We start from the raw sequence: 6000 nt of genomic DNA, 5'->3' as shown, positions 1-6000 counted from the left end.
TTTAAAGGACATGGAAAATTTTCTCTGAAGCAAGCTAAAAATGTAGAGTGGCTGGTTTCAGGAACCGGAAGAGAAGAATGCAAGCCATCTAGGTGGTGCTGAGAAACTAGTAACCATGATGACAGGGCAGGGCTGTGTCCGAGCAACTGAGAAATAGTTGAACAAGTGACAGGGTAGGGCCACAATGACAGGGCAAGGCCACAGTGACATGGCAAGACCACATTTTTGATAAGAATGAGTATACAGAGTGTTTTCCACATGACCCTGACTCACTTAGGTTGGGTTCCTCTGGAATTTTCCGCTATTTTTATGTTATGTTTCCTTATCAACCCCTCACCCCCTCCTCTCTCCCCTGGCTTGTGGTTTTCCCCTTTTAAAAAGCCCCTCAGCCAGCCGGTCTTTGTCAATTCAGCTCCTGTGTGGACAAACGAATTGACCGTTAGCCGGCTAACTCTCCCTAATAAAGCCTCTGCTGTTTGCATCCAGATTCGGTGTCTTTCAAGTTTTTGGGTGGCCATGACTTCCCGAGACTTGAGTGAGGGTCTCTCCATAGAGGGGGTCTTCATACTTAGCTAGTAGGCTCAACAGGTAGCTTTCTGTTGCCTTAAAGTTTATCTAACATTCCTTCTGTTATGGTTCATATATGCTCAGCCCAGGGAGTGGCACTATTAGAATGTGTGGCCCTGTTAAAGTAGTGTGGCCTTGTTGGAGTAGGTGTGGTATTGTGGGGATGGGCTTTAAAACCCTCATCCTAGCTGCCTAGAAGTCAGTATTCTGCTAGCAGCCTTTGGATGATGTAAAATTCTCAGCTCTGCCTGTGTCGTGCCTACCTAGATGCTACCATGTTCCCATCTTGATGATAATGGACTGAACCTCTGAACCTGTAAGCCAGCTCCAGTTAAATGTTGTTCTTATTGAGACTTGACTTGGTCATGGTGTCTGTTCACAGCAGTAAAACCCTAGTTAGGACACCTTCCTATTTCAAAAATGTTTCCAAAAGATGATTTTAACATCTTCATTTTAATTAGGGAACAAAGCACAAGGAAACGTTGGTCCTGATAATGCAATATTCAGAAGAAAAAGAAGTGAGCAACGGGGGCTGGCAAGATGGCTCAGTGGTTAAGAGCACTGACTGCTCTCCCAGAAGTCCTGAGTTCAATTCTCAGCAACCACATGGTAGCTCACAACCATCTGTAATGGGGTCTGGTGCCCTCTTCTAGTGTGTGTCTGGAGACATCTACAGTGTTCTCATATAAATAGAAATAAATCTTAAAAAAAAAAAGTGAGCAACAAAGCTTTGCTTATAAAACCTCACTAGAAAAGCACTGTGTACATATATCAGTGATGAGGTTTCGTCAGAGAAAATATAAATTATAGGTTAGATATGTGTTTTTATCCTGTTACAACATTTCAGCCATGTTGAATATTGTATAATTTTTCTTGTCATTGTGACCAAATGCCTCAAAAGAAGCAATTAAAGACGGGAGGTGGGGTAGGGCTTATTTTGGGTCTTAGTGAGGAAGGCTTGGTGGCAGGAATGTGGGACAACTGTCTATGTCACTAAGAAGTCAGAGAAGAGAGAGATCAAGACAGAGCCAGGGACAGACTCTGGCCTTCCAGGTCCACTCTTTTAGTGCCCCACTATCTCTAGGGTTGTCCCATCTTTCAAAGTTTCTCTAAGACAAATACCCGGGATCAATGTCCAAACATGGGAGCCTATGGGAGAAACACTACATCTAAATCATACTCTCCCCCCCATAGATTTGTGCCGTCACATAATGCAAAAAGCAGTCTGTTCAACTGAAAATACCCCCATAAAAGTTCATAAAGTTCATAGTTTGTTCAAAAGTCCAAATTCTCTTCTGATTCTCAAAGAAATCTCTTATCTATGTTTTAAAAAAAAGTTATACACAATGTCACACAGCAAACATTCCAATACCAAACTCTGAAGCTCCATGGCCTGTATTCACCTGATTTTGTTCTGGAATTGAGGATGTTGTAAAATAAAATAGTCTTTTACAAAGAAAAGTGTTATTATGTCAATTTCCTTAACCTATTTACTCTGTTTTGTACATCTAAATTCATCAGCAATGATTTACCTTCCAACACATGGCAGATTCAAGCACACAGCAGAACTTTAAGTTGTATTTATCAAAATGGATAGGTTAGGTTAACGATATTAGAAGTCCCAACCAACAAAAAGCTAGCATCAGGTCGAGAGTGAGTGTGCGTGGAATTACTTTCTATCATGGTCACCAGCACAATGGCTTCAGAGTCAGAAGTCCTACCACGTTCCTATCTTGATGATAATGGACTGAACAGAGAATTACCAGCATTATTGAAGGGTTGGGAAGACTGATGCTCTCTCGCTGTGGTGAAGAGGTGGCTTTCAGATCAACTCCAAGTAGCCAGTAGGCACTGGCATGTGCAGGCTCTTCTAGTTTAGCTGAGGTTCCTTTGTCTTTATATTTTTATACTTCAGAGCAAGAGAACTTAGGGTCACTACCAAGCCCTATCAATCACATCCACGTTTCTGAGAGACACTGTTCACCAAGGCTTGAAGGAGGTAACAGTTCTGTTCTTGATGCGAAGTAGGAGATGATCATGTCCATTCAATCTGTCACTAAGCAGTGAGCCTTCTAAGCCAGGCCTTCAGCTAGTAGCTGTGGGTCTTGCGTATTGCCCCTGTCTTATTTAGAAGACATCTAGTAAACAGTGCATGAGCTGAGATATTTTCTATGAAACCAATGGTTCTCAACCTTCTCAATGCTGTGACCTTTCAATACAGTTCTTTGTGTTGTGATGAACCCCAACCGTAAAATTATTCTATTGATGTTTTATAACTGTAATTTTGTTACTGGTATGAATCATAATTCTAATATTCAAGATATCTAATAGGTAATCCCTAAAGGGGACATGACCCACAGTTGAGAACCACTACTCCAGAGAATATAAGGGAAAATGTCCAGCAGATGGGTGGTCCCTGGGCCTGGAGGTAGGACAACACAACTGAAGCCCAGTACTGCCAGCTACCAGACTAGAGGGGACTGCAGAGGTCTTTGATGAGATCAGAGAGGGAAGGTGAGAAATTAGGACGAAATTGTGGAGCTCCAGAAGATGGCTGATGATGGGCTAGACCAGATTTCACATCCTGGCTTTATTGCTTATAGGAAATGTGACACACCCGAGCTTCAGTGATCTTATCTGAACAAGATGAGAGGGAATGAATCCCGTGACTGCTGTGTTGGGAATTAAGTAGGTTCTTGGTAGGTAGTTCTGACCATAGGTCTTAGCAAAAGGCAAACCAGTGATTGTTAGATACGAGTTATTGTCAAGGAGGAGGTTAATATAAAGCAGGGAAGAATAGGTATTGAGAAAGAAGGTTTAAAAAAAAAAAAAAAGAGTAACCACAGTGCCAACTAGCTGAACATCTAGTCAAGGAAGGTCTACGGAGTCCCATTAAACACGAGAACAAAGAAGCAATAATAAAATGGAAAGAACACTCAGTGCTGTCTGGGCTGAGTCTTGGGCCATTTAGATTCAGAGTTCATCAAATGAGAAACTGAAAGTTAAGTGTAGCTGATGGTTTTACAAGTCAACAGAGGAGCGATGCCCTACAATACTCATTTCTGAATGTGTTTTCTTCATTTCCTAAAAGTTCACTAGTCCAGGTCCCAAAGATCCAAATTTGTGCTCTACAAGGAGTGAAAGCCGTGTTGTGTCATGAAACTACTCATGGCTACTGTGAGTCCTGAAAATATAGATTCTGGAACGAAATGAGGGATATTTCGACACATGGCCAACTTAACTAACTTCTAAAAGATAAACAAAACAGACACCAGAAGTGGTTTTGGTATGGTTTTTTGTTGTTATTGCTGGGTTGTTTGTTTGTTTGTTTGTTGTTTTTACAGCATAGCACTGGGTTTCCTACTGCTGGTTAAGTTTTTGGGGCTGGGTCTAAAATGTGAAAGCAAGGTGGGGAATAGAAGTCAGGGATAATCATTTGTGTATCCTATAGGATGCCCTGGATTTGACCCATAGTATAATGGTCCATGATTCGCCAAAGAATGATACCCCAGACTCAAATAGTATGTAAACACAGAGAATGTTTTATTTTGCAGAAGTCCAGCATGCTGGGGTCTTCCATTACCAAGAAAGAGAGACAACCAAGAAATATCACAGGCCTGATTTAAAGCACATCCAGGGCAGATGAACTTTATCTGACTATATCTCTAGGCATACCAGAACCATTACTGGGGCATGAAGGCTGGAGCCTGGGGTTTTTTTTCTATTAGTAATTGACTTGCCTGGGCTTCCCTGGACTTGCCAAGTTCTTAGGCCTAGTCTCCTAACTGCCAATTTGAAGTCTGTCATGGAATCATCCTAGCCTTCTCAATAGTATCACAAAGTAAATAAATAAAACACAGATGTAAATAAGTAAATAAAATGGTACGTCAGAGCTAAACCCAGTGGTTTACATTCTAGGTCGTTGTTATAAATGTGTGACCTCTGAAAGAAGCATCGCCCCTCCAGAACATCTCTCCGGTGCCTAGTACTTGGCTTGCAGATAACTTCAAAGACAAAGCTGGGTTAGGTGTGGGGTCTGTCATGAAGAAAATTAAAAGGAAACACCAGGTGAACACATTCGTGATAATCAAATCAGGGAGACCCTGACAGGATAGGATGAATGGTTAGCTGCTTAGAGAATGTTGAGATGAGGGAACAGAATCTGCCAAGAAAATCATGGAAGGGTCTGAAATGGGATGTTTCTTTCTTAAGAGAGAAGCAGAATTCAGATATGGTGACAACCAAAAAGTATCTCAGAGAAAGGAGAGCTGTGAACAGACAGACATAAGAAAGGAACCAGACTCTGGTTGTTTTGAGGAAAACTCATTGTTTTTTTTTTTTTTTTTTTTGGGTTGGTTGGGTTTTTTTTTTTTTTTTTTTTTTTTTTTTTTTTGTTGTGGTTCTGTGAGCACAGCTAGAAATGGGAGGGCACCTTTGAACTCGAGGTGCAGGAAGCATAGGTTTTCTTTCACCCAGTGCGGTATTCACGGACCTCCAAACAACATGGCTGTGAACCTCAGAGCAATGTAGTCAGGACTGGAGGTCAGAAGCTGAGGCTAGAATCAGTAGTTATAGGGAGAGGGCAATGCCTAAGGATGCCAAGGCAGAGAACATCAGAAGAACACCAAGAGCCACTGGGTATTGAGACTCAGCGTGCAAATTGTCAGAAGGATGCAATCATCACAAAGAAAACCTGAAACACGGTCAGAGAGAACAGGCTGAAAGGTGACACTGCCTATGGAACCCACTGCTTCTCTCCTGATTTCTCAAGTGCTCAGAACAATGTCTCTGGGATAAACATTGTTATTCCTGGAAATGTGAAAATAGGTGTGGAATTTTAATTCTTTCCTCAAAAGGCCACACAAACAGCTACAGGCTACAGAACAGATTCCTGCCTAAATTTACAGTGGGCAGGTTCCTAGCCAAGAAACTCCAGGTGATCGCTGATACCAGCCCCCCCAGGCATCACGAGACAAATCATTTCATTCTCTAAATCATGGGTTACTAACATGACACTTTCTAATTTGTTCATCTATTCTATATGTGAAGATTTGATGGCTTTATAACATTAAGGACAATTCTTGAGAGGGCACAAAGGGAATGAAAATAACACGAATAGAATTGTAAAACAATGGCGAGTAAAAAAAAAAAAAAAAAGAAAAGAATTAAAAATAAAGGACCTGACTGCTCCGAGGGAATGCTCCGAGGAGAAGGCCTATTGTAAATATGAGGGAGAGCATAACCAGACACGGACATCTGGGAATGGCCAGACTGAACATGACCCTGAGCTGGGACATGTGAGGTGAAGGGAAAGGGGAAAGGGGAGAGCCAGGAGGGTCAAGAGTAGACAAAAATGAGCAGGTAACCAAAATAGATTATATAGGGAAGGGCAGCCTCGCCCCTGGGCTAGAGAAGTTTAGGGTTGGGGACCAG

Source organism: Arvicanthis niloticus, chromosome 16 (assembly GCF_011762505.2).
Source record: "Arvicanthis niloticus isolate mArvNil1 chromosome 16, mArvNil1.pat.X, whole genome shotgun sequence".
Lineage (NCBI taxonomy): Eukaryota > Metazoa > Chordata > Mammalia > Rodentia > Muridae > Arvicanthis > Arvicanthis niloticus.
The sequence above is the reverse complement of the archived record's forward strand: the minus strand, read 5'-3'. Positions refer to the sequence as shown.